This window comes from Labeo rohita, chromosome 6 (assembly GCF_022985175.1).
Source record: "Labeo rohita strain BAU-BD-2019 chromosome 6, IGBB_LRoh.1.0, whole genome shotgun sequence".
NCBI lineage: Eukaryota > Metazoa > Chordata > Actinopteri > Cypriniformes > Cyprinidae > Labeo > Labeo rohita.
Window position 1 is genome coordinate 12734853 of NC_066874.1, and position 21734 is coordinate 12756586.

General features: G+C 40.6%; 1 protein-coding gene across 5 annotated transcripts in view; it reads right to left on the reverse strand.

The window, feature by feature from the left end:
- Positions 1–16863, reverse strand: part of LOC127167242 (inactive rhomboid protein 2) — a 47070-nt gene extending 30207 nt beyond the window's left edge. The window contains exons 1-3 of one of the 5 annotated variants that reach the window (XM_051113163.1): positions 16561–16863; positions 13961–14048; positions 2475–2545 (exon numbers count right to left, since the gene is read on the reverse strand). The gene's annotated coding sequence lies outside the window, so the exon portion shown is untranslated. Of the gene's footprint in view, positions 1–2474; positions 2546–11738; positions 12046–13960; positions 14052–16560 lie in introns of those variants that run through there. The other 4 variants (XM_051113162.1, XM_051113161.1, XM_051113160.1 and 1 more) reach the window with 4 other exon arrangements.
- Positions 16864–21734: the final 4871 nt, after the last annotated feature.

Sequence of the window (21734 nt, forward strand, 5' to 3'; positions counted from 1 at the left end):
AAAAAAGTGTTTTGGAGGAACATTTAAATGTCATGTGTCTTAAATACAGAACTACTACTTTAAGGCCAGCCCTTTTAATTATGCCATATAAATGCCATATAAAATGTTGGTTGGTTGGCTGACTCACAACATGATGTTATCTGCATTTTCTAACCGTTCAAATAAAGTTTTGACCAAAAAGAAGAAGAAGCCCAATTGTAGTAAATGGACTAAAGGATCTAACACAACAAATCTGATTCATTGCCTCCGTCATCTCGTCTGCTCTCTGTGTCTGAGGCAGTCTGAGGGCTGAGACAATCTCTTGGCGCCACCTCCTGGTGTAATAATGTAACTGCACCGACTGAGAACTTGTCATTTTAAGGACTGCGATTATTTTCAGTTTGACATAAAGTTATGTAGGCCAGTGGCTCACAGCCCCTTCTATAGGTCACTAAAGATTTACAAGGGGATGCCAGGCTCTTTCTGGTTACAAGAAGTAATGTGTATTTTGTGGGGTCATTATGGATTTTGGGAACACTGATGTAAGCTCTTTAATAAGCTAATATCCTAATAGGGATAGTGTTTTGTGCAAGCACTGTTTTTTAAGGCCATTAAAATGTTCACTGTAAAATTAATACTTGTTATGACTCAATTAAAACAACAATATACAATGTGTGCAGTAAGAAGTAGCAAGTTAAATCGCCAAGGGGATTGTGACAGACATCTGCAAGGAAGTAAAATACTACGACTATGACAGCTGCATGATCTGAAATTACAATGGGAGAGCTAAACTGACACAAGAAAGCAGCTGGGTCATTCCATGTCAACTCAAACAGAGGTCCCCAGCTTTTTGTTTTTTCCTGGTGAAAGAAATGCATAAGTGAATAAGAAAGACAAAATATTAAATACCATGGATAAATATTTACTGAGTAATGCACTATTATGTAGAGGGGGGTCAAAATGACAGCTTTCACCTGAGATTTGGAGCCAAATTACAGGTGGGTAAAAATGACTTTATCTTTTAAAAATGACTTAATCTTTGTTGCATTATATGCCAATGGTGATAGTTAAAAAGGGGGGGGGGGGTTCTGAAGTTTATATACCTCAAAACTCAAAGCGTATTAACGATATCTTAACATCCTTTTAAATTCTTAAAGGTTAGATTAGGTTCCTAAAGGAGAAATTCACTTCCAGAACAAAAATTTACAGATAATTTACTCACCCCCTTGTCATCCAAGATGTTCATGTCTTTCTTTCTTCAGTCATAAAGAAATTATGTTTCTTGAGGAAAACATTTCAGTAATGTTCTCTATATAGTGGACTTCTATAGTGTCTGCAAATTTGAACTTCCAAAATGCAGTTTGAATGCAGCTTTTAAGAGCTCTAAATGTGATTCCAGCCGAGGAAGAAGGGTTATTTTCTAAAAAAAAATTACAATTTATACACTTTTTAACCTCAAATGCTCATCTTGTCTAGCTCTGCGACGTGGATGCATAGTCTGTGTAATCCGGGTAGGGTATGTCGAAAAACTCCCATCTTATTTTGTTCTCCAACTTCAAAATCGTCCTACATTGCTTTTTTTTTGGGCATTTGACCTTCTTTGCACGTTCACTTTGTAAACACTGGGTCAGTACTTCTGCATCGATGTAGGACAATTTTGAAGTTGGAGGAGAAAATGAGATGGGAGTTTTTTGACCTACCCTAACCTAGGTCTTGAACTGGAATACAGAGAGACATGAACATCTTGGATGACAAGGGGGCAAGTAAATTATCTGTAAATTTTTGTTCTGGAAGTGAATTTCTCCTTTAACACACTTTTCTTTTGGTACTGTATATCAATTTTTAAAGTCCTATAAGCCTGTTTCCAGAGATATTGCCATTTCAATGTGGCTCCATGAGTAAATTGTTATAATTTACACATTTTCAGTCATCAAAAACCAATTCAATGTCCACAATAGGGATGTCACGATACCAAAAATCTAGTATTCGGGACTGATACCACTGAAAGAACACGAGTCGATAACCATGGTTAAATATATATATATAATATTAACAATAAGGACACCAGTCCTTACAATCCAGTCCTTACAGTGTTGTGCGTCGTGTTCCACACAAAACGCATGAGTACTGATTTGAGTTGTCTTGCGTGTCTTCATGTGCTTTAATGCTTAAAAATTGATTCAGTGATTATATTGGCATGGCATGTGCAAATAATAAACTTTTATGAGGACACAGCAGTGGCCCAGTTGAGGCAGTGACAAATCCGTCAACTGTCCCGAGTGTCCTTCACGCTGGCCCAGGGCCATTGGGCAGTCCCTATTGTTGAGCCCTGCACTCACACAAATACCGGAGCTTTGAAAGCTGTACTACGGGTACTGTGGAAAGGCTGGTATCATTAAGTTTTTAAAAATTAGGCATTGGTTAGCGAGAAAATTAGACTTGGTACCAAAGTACCAGTACTTCTGAAAACACTAGTCCACATTTTTTAATTTTACCTATATTCTTTGAAAACCCCTGGTCGAAAACCAAATGTGGGACACTGGATCGGCGGATACTCGGATTGGTTCTGAAAAAAGAACAATGACCATTTCAGTGAATTTTCGGCAATCTGTTAGGTATGATCAATGCCAGAGTACAAGGTACATTTGTAGTTTCAACATTATTTGTTCTTCAGACATTTCAGTTTAAATAAAGTAACAATCAGCTGTATGCAAAATAACCCACACTTGGTTTCCAAGTTTCAACCGTTTAAAATGGGTAAAATTCAACAATTTGTACAAAAAAACACACTGACATTCACCATCAGCAAGAAGCTTCAATACCATTTTAACTGAAAACATTGATACATTTACATGGTTACATTGTAAACTGTGCACTGTTATCAAGCACATTATCTAATACACAGAACATTACTTTATCAGCTCTCTGAATTAATAACTGTTTATAGCAGGGGTTTCCAGTGTTGCTCCTAGAGGGGCCACTGTCCTGTTCAGTGCGAAAGTACAAAGTACATTTCTAGTCTCAACATTATTTGTTCTTTAGACATTCCCCTTTAAATACAATAACTTTTAGCTGTATGCAAAATGATGCACACTTGGTTTTCAACCATTCAAAATGGGTAAAATTCAACAATTTGGTCAAGAAACTGCACTGACATCCCCATTAGTGGGGAACTTCAATACTTTGCATTTACTGCCTTTTATTTAATTTTTCATTTTACCTTAAAACATTTATACGTTTACAAGGTCACGTTGTAAAGTGTGCACAGTTATTAAGCATTATATCTATTGCACAGAACATTACCTTATCAGCTCTTTGAATTAATAACTGTTTATTGTAGGGGTTTTCAATCCTGCTCTTGGAGGGCCAATGTCCTGCAGAGCTTAGCTACAACCCTAATTAAACAACCTAAACCAAAAAAACAAAAAAAAAACAAAAAAAAAAATCAAGGTCTTACTAGGTAATAGGGATGTCACAACACTCAATATAATATCGAAACTTTCGTTTACGACATCTACGGTTCAATACACGTTTTGCATTTGGTTTTGCAAATAAATAATTTCCTTGTTTTACTTCTCTTGGAATTTGCTGTGTGTGCCAGTAATTTCATGTGCTGAGATGAGGAAACGCTTCCCTACTTATATTTGAAAAAGCAACACACGCAGAGCATCTTCCATTCTAATGACATGCAATGATAAGCCTTTCTAAACTTGCTGTCCAACAAAAGAGTTATAAAAACAAAAGTTATAAAAAACATTATAACTTATTGTGACTTCTTATCACAGAATGAGGCAGACAATGTATTCTATACTCATATTCTATGTATGTCCATTAGCAATGGCTAACAATTTACTTAATTACTATGAAAATACACAAGATGGCTTGAAGAACACAGATAAACCATATATTATTCCAGAAGAGTGTTTATTGTCCTTATATTTCATCATTCAAAACGTTTAACGTTATATATTGTTTTTTTATTCAGTTACAGAGATAGTGATGCCTTTATCCCAGGGTTCCCACACTTTGGTTAACTTCAAGTTCAAGGACCTTTAAAGGACTTTCCAAGTCTAATACCCTCAAATTCAAGGACTTAATGTGGGGACACATTTCAAGTGAAAGCAAGGTTACATTGTGTTACCTTGTAAGATACATTGTTATAGTTTTCATGTGTCAAATACAACTATACAAAAAAGCATTTATTATTATTCATTTTTTGGTATTTCTGTTTTGCATAAAACTGAAGAATATTCAGCTCTGCACCTGTCCAAGTGATGGTCCTTTGGATCTCTGGCAAGCCATTCTTTGTAATCTTAATTATTATAACTAAAAAGCCCCCAAAGTAGTGCAATGACCATATCCCACATCAAAACTCAAAATATTTAATTTCCACACCTAAAATGTATATTTTACAGTCACCCTTGTGCAGACTGATCATAAACACAGCTAAAAGGCACAGGTAGAATGCAAAATGTTACAATAGAGTAATAAATATTATAAATAATTATAAATAAGAGTAATAAATGTTACATTTCAGTCAAAGGTAATTTAGGAAATAAAGGTAATATTTGAAACAATTAACAGGAGAAGAATCAACCCTTTGCAACAGTTTAAAATCAACCCAATTCCATGCAAAAAATGCAGATTTGGCAACCCTGCATCCAACACAAGATGCAGGAATCAGATTTAACTAGGGATGTAACCCGGCCGGACACATTTTTTTAGGTCCAAAAAGAGGACATGTCTAGGGCACGTTTGGTCACCCTAACTAACGGAACTCAGGCAAGGTAGTATGTATGTATAGACTATGAAATGTTTGCAAAATAACACATTAGCGGCCTAGAGGGAATAAAATGAATTTTTTTTCCAGAAAACATCTTGCACAAAATAAATTCAAGCACTTTTAATGACCTGTATCTAAATATGTTCATTTTCAAAAACTTTCCAGGACCTTGAATTTTTTTTTTTCAGATTCACAAACTTTTTAAGGATTAAAAAAAGACCCGTGGGAACCCTGTTATCTATATTAGAGAAGCTGTAACGGAACATCATCAGTGTTACTTCTTTGACGCATATGTGGATTTTCTGCACGAGGGCTCCCTCTGGTGTCCAGTATGAGTGAAACATCCTATTTTGTAAATATTAAGCAGACATCTAATCCACGCTTTTTCCAATGTACAGAGGTTTACAGGAGCATTTTGTTGTTAATTTGTTGCAGAAAATACACTGATGTGGCAAGCTATCAGAACCGAACCGAAAACCATGGTTAAAAACCGAGGTACATACTGAACTGTGGACTAACTGTATTGTTGCATCTCTACTAGGTGTCAGGCATTCACCACAGCCACCACGCATGCAACCACGCATGTTTCCCTCAGAGAATGCTAAGGTCGCCTTCCTCATCTCGTTGCTCACCGGTAAGACCCTACAGTGGGCAAAAGCCATTTGGAACTCTGATAATCCCATTATTCATTCATATGAGCAGTTACGAGCCATTTCTCCGAGGTTTTCAGCACAACCACCGGTACATTCACCACTTCCGATCAGCTGTTCCGTCTTCAACAAGGTACTTCTTCGGTGAATGATTACACTCTCCACTTCCGCATGTTGGCGGAGGTTGGCGGCTGGAACGAGACTGCGCTGCTGGGAGCCTACAGACAGGGACTCAACCCTGACATCCCCGCCGCGATGGCTTTGTATGACGACAGTATTGGACTGGAGTCCTTCCTGCAGAGAACCACCTGGGTTTCCCAGCGACTAGCCACCTGCCAGCCCTCAGTAACCGCTCCTCAGTCCACCTTGGTGGCTGCTAGCTCCCCAGTACCAGAACCCATGCAAATCGACACGACTCGCCTTTCTCGCACCGAACGGAATCAGCGCATCTCTAACGGATTATGTCTTTACTGTGGATGACCTGGTCACGTTCTACGTACCTGCCCCATCAGACCCCCACGCCCCGTGGTGAGTACCATTTCCACAGAGGTAGAAACTACCCCTCTTGCACTACTACCAGTAACGTTGCATACTTCTACTTTTTTTATGTGTTTCCGCTCTGGTAGACTCTGGATCCTCCGGCAACTTCATCTCCCAGGACTGTTTAAATCAGCTTCAACTCCCCTGTCGTCGCCATTTCCAAGTACTTGCTGTGAAAACTATACAGGGAAAGCCACTGGGGCGTGGGACGGTACGTTATTCATCACCATTCATCACTCTACAAGTAGGACTATTTCACACAGAAGAGATGAGGTTTCTGGTACTGGAGGATTCCACCGTCAGTATCATCCTGGGACGCCCGTGGCTCCAAAAACATTGTCCAGAACTCAGCTGGGAGCCCTGCGATATCATCCGTTGGAGTGAATATTGTCTAAACAACTGCCTCGTCAACTTGCCCCACTCACCATCCGTTCCAGTTCTATTGTCGTCAACTCTGGTCGTCAACTTTAAACTGACACTCTGTCAGTTTAAATACACTCTGTCAGTTTAAATCTAGATTAAAGACCCATCTCTTTAACCTTGCTTACACATAACAAATCCACATTCTTATAATTCAAATCCGTTAAAGGATTGTTAGGCTGCACTAATTAGGTCAACCGGAACCGGGAACACTTCCCATAACACCCGATGTACTCAGTGCATCGTCAGAAGAATGGCATCTACGCTAATATTAGTCTGTTTCTCTCTTATTCCGAGGTCACATTAACCACCAGATCCAGTCCGTATCCAGATCAGATGGTCACTGCAGTCCCCCGGATCCAGTCCGAACCCAGCCCAGATGGTGGATCAGCACCTAGAGACGACCTCTACAGCCCTGAATGTCAGCAGAGTCCACATCAACTAGATGAGCCCCAGAGACGGATCCACAGTGAAGACCACATCACCTAGATGGCTGTCAGCACAAGACCACGGGAACTTTGGCCAGAGGAGAACTGGCCCCCCGACTGAGCCTGGTTTCTCCCAAGGTTTTTTTCTCCATTTGTCACCGATGGAGTTTTGGTTCCTTGCCGCTGTCGCCTCTGGCTTGCTTAGTTGGGGACACTTTCTCTTAACACAATATTGCATTTTATTTTATTGTTTTTGATTAACTACCTTTACCTATAAAGTGAGTGTTTAATGTTGCCTTTGGCATTGTTGATGTACTGTTTCCTATTTAATACTGTACAGCCGCCTTGTCACAATTCTGTATTGTTAAAGGCGGTATATAAATAAAGGTGACTTGACTTGACTTGACTGGTGAAAAGTCCGGAACCATCTTTCACCCCTGAAGTCCCAGCTGAGTACATAGCGTTCCAGGATGTTTTCAGCAAGCAAGCAGCCACCCATCTACCACCGCATCGGCCATGGGACTGTGCCATCGAGTTGCTGCCTGGAGCCCAGCTCCCCAAGGGGCGAGTATATCCTTTGTCCATCCCGGAACGCCAGGCGATGGAGGAGTATATAGCGGAGGCTCTGAGTCAAGGTTTCATCCAACCATCTACCTCGCCAGCCGCTTCAAGCTTCTTCTTCGTGGGCAAGAAGGATGGAGGTTTGCGTCCCTGCATCGATTACCGATAACTCAATTCCCAGATCAGACAACAACCATATCCGCTCCCTCTGGTCCCAGCCGCCCTCGAAGAGCTTTGTGGAGCCCAAATCTTCACGAAGCTGGACCTGCGGAGTGCTTATAACCTCGTTCGTATTCGTGCGGGAGACGAATGGAAGACAGCCTTTGTGACACCTACGGGGCATTATGAGTACCGGGTCATGCCGTACAGCTTATCCATCAGCCCATCCGTCTTCCAAACGTTTATGAACAAGGTGTTCCGGGAGTTCCTCCATCGGTTCGTTGTTGTCTACATTGATGATATTCTGATTTACTCCCGGAACTTGGCCGAACATCGCCAGCATGTCCAGCAGGTCCTCCATAAGCTACGAAAGCACAGCCTCTACCTCAAGATTGAAAAATGTGAGTTCCATCGCCCATCCGTACAGTTGGGTTACATCATCAATGCCGAGGGCGTGCAGATGGATCAGGGGAAAGTCTTCGCCATACAGGAATGGCGACAACCTCTCTCAGTCAAAGAACTTCAACGTTTCCTGGGATTCTCCAATTTCTACAGACGCTTCATCCAGAATTACAGTTCCATCATGGCTCCGTTAACCTCCCTCCTGAGGGGTAAACCTAAGAATCTCAGCTGGAACCCTGCTGCTCACGAAGCATTCCAGCGGCTCAAGGAGATCTTTAGTACCACACCCTTACTACATCACCCAGATCCCGAACTTCCCTTTACAGTTAAGGTCGACGCTTCCACCACTGGAGTGGGTGCGGTGCTATCCCAAGCGGTCGGCGAGCCTCCTCTCCTCCATCCCTGTGCCTTCTATTCCCCTAAGCTGTCTCCGGCGGAGCAGAACTACGATGTAGGCAATAGAGAACTACTAGCCATCAAGCTAGCCCTGGAGGAGTGGCACCACTGGTTGGAGGGATAAGCTCATCCGTTTACCATTACCACAGATCACAAAAATCTCCAGTACCTCCGAGAAGCAAGACGTCTCAACCCCAGACAAGCACGTTGGGCATTATTCTTCACACGCTTCAACTTCAAGATTACCTATCGACCCGGTTCCAAGAACGTTTCTGCTGACGCCCTCTCACGACAGTTCTCCTCAAGATTACCCCTCTGAGCCAGAACCCATCATTCCCTCCAACCTGATTGTCAGCCCCATTCTTTGGGATCAGGATGAAACCATCAGGCAAGCCACCCTCCAGGAGCCCGCTCTGCCGGAATGCCCAAAAGGGAAGATCTTCGTTTCTCGCTCCCAACGTCTACCCATTCTGGGCGCAGCTCATCAGTCTCCGGGCTCTGGACACCCAGGCAGCCAACGGACCCTCTCGCTCCTTCAAACCTGTTACTGGTGGCCCAGTATGCGCCGTGATACCATCAGGTACGTCCAGAGCTGCTCTGTCGGTGCTATGTCCACCTCTCCCGTCAACTTCCCACAGGAAAACTGGTGCCACTACCCATTCCACAATGCCCTGGACCCATATAGCAGTGGACTTTGTGAACGATCTCCTGAGCTCCAAAGGTAACACCTGTATACTAGTAATGCTCGATCACTTCTTCAAAATGTTTTTCCCTCTAAAGGGTTTGGCCACTGCACATGAGACTGTTGAACATCTCTTCCAGCAGTGTTTCGACACTACGGCTTGCCCGAGGAGATCTTGTCGGACCGGGGACCTCAATTCATCTCTCATGTCTGGAAAGCTTTCTTTAAGCTACTTGGTATTTCTGTTAACCTCTACCCCGGTTACCATCCACAGACCAATGGCCAGACAGAGAGAAAGATCCAAGAGCTGGAACGTTACCTCTGGGCATACTGTCACAAGGACCAGCACAGCTGGAGCAGGTTCCTCCCGTGGGCCGAGTATGCACAGAACTCTCTCCGCCAAGATACCACCGGCTTAACACCTTTCCAGTGCGTACTCGGTTACCAGCCTCCGCTGTTCCCCTGGACTGAAGAACCTGCCCATGTTCCAGCTGTAGACCACTGGTTTCGGGAGAGTAAGAGAGTGTGGGACTCAGCTCATCACCACCTCCAGCGCACAGTTCGACAGCACAAGAGGTTCGCCGACGTCAGAAGAAGACCTGCTCCCGCTTACCAACCTGGGGATCAGGTCTGGTTGTCCACCCGTGACCTGCGTCTACGTCTGCCCTGCCGCAAGCTAAGTCCCCGCTATATTGGTTCATTCAAGATCCTGAGGCAGATCAACGATGTCACCTTCCAGCTTCAGCTCCCTCCAGAAGTCCTGGACCAACCTTCCATCTTCACAGTCCACGAGATCTTGGACTCATGGCGTCAGGGGGGCCATCTAGAATACCTCGTGGACTGGGAGGGGTATGGACCAGAGGAGCGATCCTGGGTGCCCAGAGATGACATACTAGATCCCACTACTGGACTTCCACAGGAGTCACCCGGATTGTCCCCCTCGCGGTCGTGGTCGCCCTCGAAGTCGTGTAAGGGTGTCGGGAGCCGCCCCTGGAGGAGGGGGTAGTGTCAGGCATTCACCACAGCCACCTCCATCTGCCATCTTAAGAGACACTCGCTCATTCTCTCATTGTCTGGTCTACCGTTCACATGCTAACGCTACTCCTGACTCTATGCTTATCTCCACGTGGATCTCTCCGTTGCTCTCTGGTGTTTGGCGTGGCTCAATATCTGGATTCCGTATCATCTCTACATTTCAGTTAAGAACTCTTTACTCTGTTTATCTCTGTTTGTTCAACTACCAAACTTGTCAATAAAACTTTGGATTGGATTGCTACTCACCTCTCGTCTCCTCCGTATCAGTGTGTGTGTTTGTGACACTAGGTAGGCAAACAAGAAACTTTCAGGCACATGTGCTGAGGCAAGCTAGAGCTAAACTCTGTAAGAAAGTGGCCCTCCAAGACTGAGTTTGGACATTCCTGGTTTATTAAAATTTGCAGACTGAGAGATTGTACATTTGAAACCACAAACAAAATGGAAAAGAGTGCAGGGTCTCAAGACATGCTTTAAAAAAAAAAAGTTGAGTAACTGATAAAGCAGACAAGACGCAATACAAGACAGTCAGTAGTGTCAGTTTAACATATGTTTACATCAAAAGCAACCTTTCTCTTTTTTTTCACCACTAGGCTAGGTCAAATAAAGTGCAAGAATGTATATTACAATCTATATTATTTGATGTTTATTATAACATGAGTGAGTCCTCATAAACTGAATTAGAATAATGTATTCTAATCAAAACTATGATCATGAGGTAGAATTACCAATAGTATTCCACTTTTAATGTTATTGACAGACAGGGGGCAGTTTATAATGACCACTCATACTGTATCAAAATATTAACAGTACACAAAAGCACTTCAAATGGAAATATGTTTCAGTGTGTGTGCTGTGTGTAACATGGTAATCTTTCAGTATACACACAGCATTAGTGGTTTATTTTCCCATTTGAATTTAATTAGCAAATTACAGCTGATTATTCTTAATATTACATATTTATAAACAAATATGAATACTATGTTGCTTTCTCCATAGCTGTCACACTTGTCGTCATTGTTGACAATCTATTTTTTCTGTGGCTTGCCTAGCACTTTAGTACACGGCTTGGGCATGTGTTTCGACCCCCTGTACTGCACACATCTGCCACTCTAGCCACTCTAGTCAATGCTTGTGTTTATACCTGCCGGGCTGCAGCTCGCGTTGAAGCAGCTCTCCGCGCTGCATCGCTAAAGTTAGGCTAAACCCCCACCTCGTCCCTACCCTCCCTCCAACAATTTGAATTTCCGTGGGTGGGATTTATTTTAATGATATTGTAATGGACCACGTTGTGACATCATTGCATGCGGAAAACAAACGTTATAGTCCAAAGAAGCCGTTCGTTGTAGTTCTTGAAAAGGTATTTTTTAAAAATGAAATATCTCCTTTTGGAGTGGACTTTGAGATTTGTAACTTTGTAGATCTTTTTTATGCCCAAAGATACACACCACACACTGACTAAAGTTCAAAAAGTAAAAAAGCATAATATCACCCCTTTAATGTTTTGTTTAAAAAAAGCCCAATCAACAGAGCTTTCGTCGTTAATACAGGCTACATTTTTTTCATACTTTTCTCATTCTCACTAATTCAAGTTTTTATATGAATAAATTTCTTAAGGGAACCTATCAACTGTGCAACAGCAAGCATCACAACAAAAAAAGAACCTCAAGGTAAACTTGTGTTCACCTCTGTCATCATTTACTTACATGCGCAAATCGGTGGGCAGGGCTTAAGAAGCAGTTACTCAGAAGTAGGTGTTGATCTTTTTCTGCAGTGGTAGTGCGATGAAAGACAATGATTTCATATTGTGACAAATTCCAAAACCCCTTTAAAGATTTCTATGTAAAAAATGTGTCAGAACACACATTGCATTGCACCCTGATGAATATTGGACTATGTAGCCATGACTGACCAGAGTGCACATGATGATCTATGTCCGTCAAAAGCTCTGGAATAGGAATACAAGTATCAGAACTGAACCTTGGACCAGTGGACGAAGGTCATCTAGTCTGATGAGTCCAGTTTTTTTTTTTTTTTTTTTTTTTTTACATCAGTTGGACACCCATGAGATTTTTACATGGTTCTAAACAACCCAGGTAAAAAAAATGTTTCACACATGCAATTTAGAAGCTAGGTTAACGCCACTTTTTACCTGGGGTTATAAAACTCAACCTAAATGTAAAATTACTATACTACTGGGTTCACTTTATCAGACACAGAATGTCTGCAGTAACAAGACAGGCTACAGTAATAATCAATGTGTGTGCACTAGGAGCTTGTGTCACCAAAACAAATTCCTTGTATAAGGATATTTTTTCAATAAAGCTCATTCTGATTCTGATACTGACGAAGTGAGAATTTATTGATAAAGGAATGCCCAGAAATGGACCAAAAAATAGACTAAAATAAAAAAAAGTGTGAATGTGAAATGTGAAAAAAAGTGCAGACAAGAAAGGCAAATCAACAGTTATACAGCTAATACAGTTAAATGGTAACCTGTTAATTGCCTATTAAAAGTTACACTGAACACTGTTGAACAAAATTTTAAATAAATATTTATCAGCCACAATAAAAAGTAAGTCCTGACGGTTAGTATTACCATTTCACATTTTAATTATCATTACAACTGTATTTGATTATTGTAATTTGAAAAGCTTGTTGAAAATAAAATACAGCTCATCATTAAGCAAATTTAGTTGTCGTGTTGTGAATTGTTCATAATGTTTAATCTCTAGGTTAAACCCCTTTCAGCCATTCACAAACCCCACTTGGGATTTGGTCTTTAGTCTGCTTTGACGTGTTTGCCATTCGACCTGCTACCTCTTACGAGGTAACTGCATGGATTTTGACCTGGGTGACTACAAAGTTGTTCTCAGACCTAGAGAGGGTTATGCCTGATATATAACCTTCATTTTTATACTTGGCTTAATGTTTGGATAATGTAAAATATAACGCAAAGACATGTGGAAACAGTTTTAACTGTGGTTAAATACTTAAATACTACATGTCACTATATAACTCAACCAGCTACTGTGGAGACAATCAGGAGGACATACAGTATAAAGGATTGTTATTGAATGTCTTTAGTCAGCCTTAACCCCTAATTACAAGAAGAAAAAAAACACAGATTTCACTTCCTCTGTATAAAAATGAACATTTCACAACTGCAGACTGCTTTAGGATTTGTTTTATTACTAAAAGATGCAAAATATTAGCAAACCATTCCTGACAGCTTACATGCATGTGAAACTAAACTATTAAAATGACATTATCAGTGATTGCACAATGCGATTGTATAAAGTAACATTATCATAAATTGGACCATGTTCTGCACAGTTTAACTGTTCATAAACAACCCAGTAAATTACTGCTAAATTACTGCTATACTATGGTTCTAAAAAGGAGCATCAATAATAATACTTCTTTAAAAAAACAATAATAATAATTGAGTGAGATTCTCAGGACACTTTCATATGATTTAGCATTGTCCAAAGCATTGCTCTCTATGCAGTGAAATACCAGTACTGCATGCCAATCAAACACTGCAAAAAACAATGTCAACTCTGACCTTTGCCACTGAACTTTCAAAGCATATACAATTATTAATGAACAATCTGTAAGACATATGCAATGACACGTCTTCACAATTACAGGTTTACAACCTAAAAGGCTAATATTCAAGAATAACTTATTATTGAAGTTTTTCATCCCACTGAATCTGGCACTGAAGATATAAAGGATGTTATGGACCCTACTCACACTATTTTGACAGTTTTTAATATATTAATGTACATTTTAGATGTTTATGTTTTGTGTTAGTCTACCGTAACATTTTTGACAGTTAAAACTATATTTTACACAACAGTAAACCTGCAAACTAAAGTGTGAGCAACAAAGCATAGCATTAAAAAAAAAAAAACACACTTACTATGTCAGAAGGAACCACTGTTTGTCTTGGATGATTAGAGGGCAAAAGAGGAACAGTAACTCACTGACTAATCTTCAGAGTGGTCTTTCTGCTGAACATACAAAAGAAGACAGTTATGACCAAATCAGAACAGTGTACTGTTTCGCATTTTATTAAAAGGAAAGCTGGAGCACAAAATAAAAGTTACATAGTTAGAATCTGAAGCTAATAATTTGACAGCTATATGGAGGCGGACTACCTAATGGGTATAAGGGTATAATAAAAAGAAATTTCACGTTAAGTATTACTAAAACATAAATATCAAAACAAGATTTCAATCTAGGTTCATACTAGCATATGGTTGTCTTGAGGCAGTAAAAAATTTTATTTTCCACATGATGCATTTCTCACTGTTACGTAATGGGTGTTGCACAAATGTCAGCTTCCTTTTGTAAATTGCAAAATAAGGATGTGATTACAACATGCCCCACGATTAAAGGCTAGCAGTTTAATGAACACATTGTCAGGGGTAGCAAATAGCTTATACCGTACATGTTACATTTACTGTACATTTTAAATTAAGTTCTCCTGGTTAACAAACTGAACAGCTTGTTTACCTAAAAAAGCAGGAACATGAAGGTGAGCAAGATGATAATTTTGTAGACACATGACAATGGCAAAAAAGCACAAGGGTGAGTATTGTCCATATGACTGGTGCACCATACTCAGCTATAATACAAAGCTATCATACAACAAGACTATAACACACAAGTGATATGAACTATTTTGAGACACTTGTAAGGTGTATTTCAAGTTTGGAATTTAAAATATCTATACACTTTTATTGCTGAAAAGAGCTGCTCGGTCATTCATTGCTTGTAATACATAACAGATAACAGGCCCTCTGCAAATGTGGAATTTCTAGATGCAGTTGAGCTTTATATGCATTGAAACAGGCTCTACATTGTAATATGCTGCTTCTTCTGGATTACAGACATTAAGAAATAACTATATTATTTAACACTTTAGCTTTGGCATCTCCTTATATGTTCCTTAAAGTATGACAGTGGACAATTTTATATACAAGTTGCTATTAATTATTCATTAATTTTATGATTATAACAAACAGAGGGTAAATGCAGTTACTTTCATGTTTTGGTTTTTGTTTTCTGGAAATACAAAGAGACAAAAAGTAGCATCACAACTTACTGCCACTATAGGGAGTGAATTGACTGGAAAGGCATCTTAAAAGTACAGTTCACCCAAAAATGTTAGTTCTATTATCATTTAGTCACAATGTTGATTTCCCTCATGTTGTTCCAAACCTGTATGTCTCTTCTACTGTTGAACACAAAAGAAGGCATTCTGAAGAACGTACAACTATTATTGTACGTACAATGAATATCAAAAGGGTCAAAAACAACACAGGAAACGGACTTTCATTGTATAGGAAAAAAAAAATCTGAAGGAAAAAAGGCAAACTTGGAATGACATTTGAGTGAATAAATAATAAACAAATTTCTAATACAAAAAATGAATACAAAACAAATTAGATGAAAAAAAAAATACTGTATCTGTTCAATGGAGGAGCAAGTCTGAACTTGCAAAGCGGAAAGCCCTGTGCACATTCCTCAGCACTCCCTGGGCTAAATTATTTGAATAACGGTATACAGTAACTGTAGAAATCATAAAAAAAAATATTATACTACAAAAAGCAAGCCAGTGATTGTCTGTCTTTAAAAATCTGGGATGATCAGTCATCTGGAGGGGATGATTGTGAGCATGATGAACAGGATGAAAACCTCTTAAGATAAGACATTTAAATTAGTTATTAGAATGGACTAAATTCTTGTTTTCCAGCAGACATGCCATGACACGGTGAGCCTGCCCTAAATGTCTCTACATATTTGATTTAGATCTACAAGTAAAAACATGTTAAAAGCATGTTAAAATGTTGTCAAACAAGCCATGTAAGGACATAAAGAGGACAAGAGACTGAACCTAAAGAAATCATGCAAGAATTCAATTTATACTTTGTTATATGTATTTTGAGGTTGTCAAGGTGGTTTCATCTATAAACATCTAGTCATGCAGTTCCTACTTCTCTCTTCAGCAGATGTTTGTGGTCCAACAGAACTTTCCTGACTCTTCAAGTTTGTTAAAATAGTACAACAACTACAGTGTAAAGATGTTATTTAGTGTTCTAGGGCACATGGGCTCAAGAAATTACATATTTTATTGTATCTTTATTGTATTTTTGCCACGGACTTCTTTGTTCACGGCGTGGCCTTCATGTAAAGTTCGCATAAGTAACTGATGCTTCTATTGTAACGTTGCATTATCTAAAACCGCTATGAATCCATTTCATAACCGCTTCCTCAACATAAGCAATTCACAAAGACAAAAGAGAAAAAGTCGCTCGAATTACACGCAGACGCGAGGGGTTTTGTGAACAGACATATAGGCTGTAAGGTATATCGAGCTCGTAACAGAAAGTATCTGATAACAACGGTAGTTAGTCTAAGTGACTGAACTCGTTTAACTCCCGCTGGTCGTTATCTTTAACATACATGTAGATTTTGATTCAAAACAGCTAGGAGGATCCATTATTACTGTCTTACCTAACAGATAATAGATGAGTGCACGTCCTCCAGAAGCGCTCCATTGACCTTAAGACACCAGTTTCTCTTCTTTCCTGTGTGTTCTAGCACTTCACGCGTTTCGCTTTTATTTCATTCACACATTCAGCAGGAGAATTCGGATTTTTCGGGACTAACTTGGAAAAACGTTTAACCCTTTAAAAATGATCTCAATTATGTAATGTTACGTGTAGTAAGTTGCTTGTATACTTAAATTGTTTTTATGAAAGAGTGATATGAGGAAGCCCGGGCTCATTTCTCCTCCCTTCCTGGTACGCTTCCTACATGACGTCGAGTTGGAAACTGGGAGAGTGGCTCATCTACAACCGCTAGATCACAGCCCGCACACACCTCAATTTTTGCTTTAACAGTTAACTTTAGAGATTAGTAAGAATGAATGACTAATTGATTACGAATGGTAGCGGGTTTGCTTACTTAGACAAAATTTTAAAGAAGCTAGCTCACCCCAAATTAAAATTAGCTGAAAATATATGCACCCTCACGCCATTCAAGATGTAGATTAGTTTGTTTCGTCAGTGGAACATATTTGAAAAAAAAAATGCTGGTCAATGGATCATCTGCAGTGGGTGTCATCCCTGGAAGACTGAATCAATTTATTTGACCAGATACGAAGATTTGTTTGATGTTCACAGATATTCAGCTTGGCATACATGGTCGACACATATCTATATATGTATATATACATATCTATATATATCTATTACCCGTCATTTTAATTTTCATATTTTAATTAAAATAACACATTTAATCACTTTTATTTTTGTTCACATTTTCGTTTTTAACTAGATAAAAAAAAGTTTGTCAAGACAAACTTTAAGTTGGCTTGAGAAAGCCGGACCAGAAAGTCTGTTAAAAAAAGTTTAAGAAGTTTTAAGAAAAGAAAAGTTTTAAGAAAAGAAAAAAAAATTAAGTTTGATGGTTTTCAGTCTGAAGTAGTTTGAAGTTTAAAGTAGTTGTAAAATGTTAAAGTTTTAATGTTTTGAAAGCAAAACAGTCTCAGATAGATTCATGTTGTTAGCATGTTATTAACATAATTGACATGTAACTAGCATGTTGTTATAATGATTAGCAAGTTACTAACATGTTTTTAACATGATTAGCTAGTTGCTAGCATGTTTCTATCATGATAGGTAGCTAGCATGTTTTTATCATAATTAGCAAGTTGCTAGCATGTTTCTAGCATGATTAGTAAGTTGCTAGCATGTTTCCAGCATGATTAGAAAGTTGTTAACATGTTCCTAGCATGATTAACAGGTTGCTATCATGTTTCTAGCATTATTAGCAAGTTGCTTACATGTTTCTAGCATGGTTAGCAAGTTGCAAGCATGTTTTTATCATGATTATCAAGCTGTTAGCTTGTTTCTAGCATGATTAGCAAGTTACTAGCATGATTCTGGTTGCTAGCCATAGATAGATAGATAGATAGATGAGTTTGAATGAGTCTCAATGGATTAGAAATATAGTACATAGAAGGGAAGTTTAATTAGTCTCAAGGGATTCTGGGAGATTTGACAGTTGGAGTTTGAATAGTCTCGGCTCATTTGAATATTCCGTCACTGTCTATGGGAGTCTGTGGAATTTTTCCCAGTTTTAATCATCATTGTTAGGAAAACCGTAAGTCTGATCTGTCAGGGTTCTGCCCTAACACTCAGTTTGTCTTGTTTGTTTTCTGTGTCTATGTTGTCTTGTGTCAGCACTTGTTGATGTTTTGTCAGCCATCTGCTTCTCTAGCCCCTCCTCCTTGTTTCCTCTACCACACCCTCTTGTTAGCCCTTGTTGAGTCCTTGTTAGTTTAATTGCTCTCACCTGTTCCTCGTGTCTTTCTCCCTATTTATAGTTCCTCTTGCCCTCTTGTTTTTGCCGGTTCGTAGTCATTCTCACCCTCACTATCACTGTCTTTGTTTCTGTGGATATGGCTGAGTATGTCTTCCTTCCCTCTTGTCTGGTTGATCTTGTGCCCTAGTTTTGTCTAGTCCCTGTCAAGTCCTGTGTATTCTATGTGCTTGTCTTGCTCCTAGTTTTTTGGATTTTTTATTTTATTTTTTATTTTTTTGTGTCCTTTTTTGTCTTTTGTTGTAATTTTAGTATTCTTCTAATCCTGGTCTTGTTTGCATTTTTGGTTATCTTTAAGTATTTATGATGTTAATTTAGTAACTATTTTATTTATTTATTTATTCCCCTGCCTGCCTTGGAGTAACTTGTGTTCCTGTGGAGCCTTGTTCTGTCTTGTCTTGTGGTGTTAGAGTTCCTGTCCTGACCGTTTCCTGCCCACTGGTTCCCCTTGCCTGGCACCTTGTCTGCTAACAAGTATTTGCCTGGTCTTGACGTTCCCTCTGCTGCCAGTGTATTCTACCGGTTGATGTCCGAGGCTGTTCCAGTGGTCTCCCCTAGCTGTCCCATTGTCTATCAGGTTCCTGCTGTTTTATTACCTGTGCACTTCACTTCCCTCTTGTATCAGTCTGTGTTGTCAAACCCTTGTCATTCACTCTGCATTTGGGTCCTCCTTCCAGATCCCTGACATGATCAGTTAGAAAATATACAGCAACAAACTTCAGAACAGTCAAAAGTTTGGTGGTTTTAGAGTTAAAGCTCTAGGAGGAGTTAGAGTTGATAATTTAGTCTCAGAAGAAGAAGTTTAAATAGCATTTTAGTAAGTTGGCTTGCTTAGGCCAACTTAATTATGAACCTACAGGACAACAGTGCAGTGTTTTAAATAACAAAATACGCTACGGTTGGGTAAACAAACAAAAAAAATTCTCATTTAGTTGAACCAATATCAATTCTTAAATCCAAATCGATCTTTCAGTCTATGCTGTTTTCAGCTGGTGAAAAGTACGCCTTCCTTCCAATAAATAGCAATAGCTAGCCTATTGTAGCTTTGTGTTAGCTGGTTCAGGTGTGTTTCATTGTGCTTTACTTTTGATACGAAACAGTCTCAGACTTCAAATTCTGTCCATTTCATTAGGAAATTCAAGCAATAAGTAGCTTCTGTGTACTCACCTGTGCAGAATCAAACGCATAGGAAAACGTCTCCGGGTACTCAACGTAACCGTGGTTCCCTGAGAGAAGGGAACGAGACATTATGTATGTGGAAATCCCTTTCCTCGAAAATGCTGAAGCCTGATTGAATCACTGTATTGCTTTGCCATAGCCAATGGCATTCGAGCATTCGCCTGTTTGCCGGGCTCAGATGATATATATGCGAATTCGGGCACCAATTTACCTCAGATTCTTTCGACTGTACGAACGACGTTGAGGCTCTGATGGAGTTTTCTTTCACATGACAGTTTACGTAATGTCTCGTTCCATTCTCTCAGGGAACCACAGTTACGTTGAGTAACCGGAGACGTTCCCTTATCGAGTCTCTCGACATTACGTATTGTGATAACCTGAGCTCTTAACATAGTCTGTTGTCACTACTATCCGCCTGACCACTCTGCCCATAACCACCCCTTACTCATACATAGCTGTGTTGAACCAGCACCTCCAGACATGAGCACGTTATGACAAGGCGCTCTGTTCCAGATCTCCACGCTTGCTGTGGGACCCAACTCTGTAACCGTAATTGAAGCAGCCTCATATGCAGCAAGCCCAGACGACAGACAGAGGCTGCAGCTGCCATCAGCCCCAACAATCTCTAAAAGGTTTTCAGGGGAAAAGTGTGCGCTCTGCCCTGCACAAAAATGGCCAGTGTATCGCGAATGGACTGAGCCCTCTGTGCTGATAATGGTGCGAGCATCGTGCGCAAGTCTAAAATCATTCCCAAGAATGTAATCAAATAGCTGGGCTAAAGCGCGCTCTACTGCGTGTTCACAGACAGACCTAGGTGCGCTTAATGTGCGAGGAGTTTGTGCTTGTGGTCTTTGAGCACGCTTCTCGACTGGGCGATGATAAGCCAATCATCTTGGTAGTTCAGCACGTGCATACCACCGAGCCTCAGGGGGGAAAAGCACTGCATTCTTTCACATCGTAAACGTACGGGAGGCGAGGGCCAGCCTGAATGGTAATACTTTGAATTGTTAAGCAACACCTTTGAATGCAAATCGCAGAAAATGCCTGTGATGAGGGGCTATCTGAATACGAAAATAAGCATCCTTCATGTCTACTGGTATGAAGTAGTCCTCGGGCTGGATGTGCACGAGGATCTGCTTCGCTGTAATCATTTTGAACGTGTGCTTCGCCAGCGTTCTGTTCAGCCCCCGTCCTTCTTCGGGACAAGAAAGTAGTGTCTATATAGCACGCTCTCTCTCTGTGCTTCGGGCACTATCTCGACTGCCTGCTTGGCTATGAGGGAGGAGATTTCTGCTCGAAGCAGTAGAGTGCTCTGCTCTGACACTTCTGACATAACCACGCTACTGAAGCGGGGCAGCCTGCAAGCAAATTGAAGCGAACTGACGCTGCGCACCAGTCGCCGGTGAAACATCGACGTCTGAATGAATGCTCTCACTCTGACTCAGCTTCCTGCACAGAAACACACACCACCATCTGTTATATTGTGGTTTAGAGACAGAGGAGGAAAAGAGCTCTTTTGACAAGGCATGTTTGGTTTGGTGTTTATTGCAACTGAACACACTGGCAACATAACATTTACACAAACACACTGAGGGAGCTTGAAGAGGGAACGCACTCTCCTGCTTGCTGGCTCGCGGTCGCCTGCAGACAGTGCTCCTCTCCTCCTAGCACAGAAATCAGGAACGCTGCGCCTCTTTGTCCACTGGTCGCCCTTGATGATGGGAGGTTGATCTCACTCTGTAGCGTGACTTCTTAGGCTCCCTCTGATGGAGCTGTGGCTCGGGGCCGTTGACCAGATGACGATCTCGACCTCGCCCTAGGTAAAGCACTGGGATGTTTAGGGAGAAGATGCGGCAGCATCTTGGACTGCTTCTGTGCCTTGGCGAACTTCTCAGAGAATGCCTCCACCGTGTCCCCGAAGAGGCCATTTGGGTGCCTTTTCTGCGTCTACTAGATGCTGCGGTGAGCCTCATCGGTGCAGAACCATCAGGTTGCTCATACTCCGGCCAACTACTTGGGCGACTTTCTTAGCTGCGCGCAGGGCCAGGTCTTCCGGCCCTTCCTCGTCCAGGGACTTAAGGAGTCGTGTTTGGAAGACCTGCAGGACTGCCATCAAGTGGAAG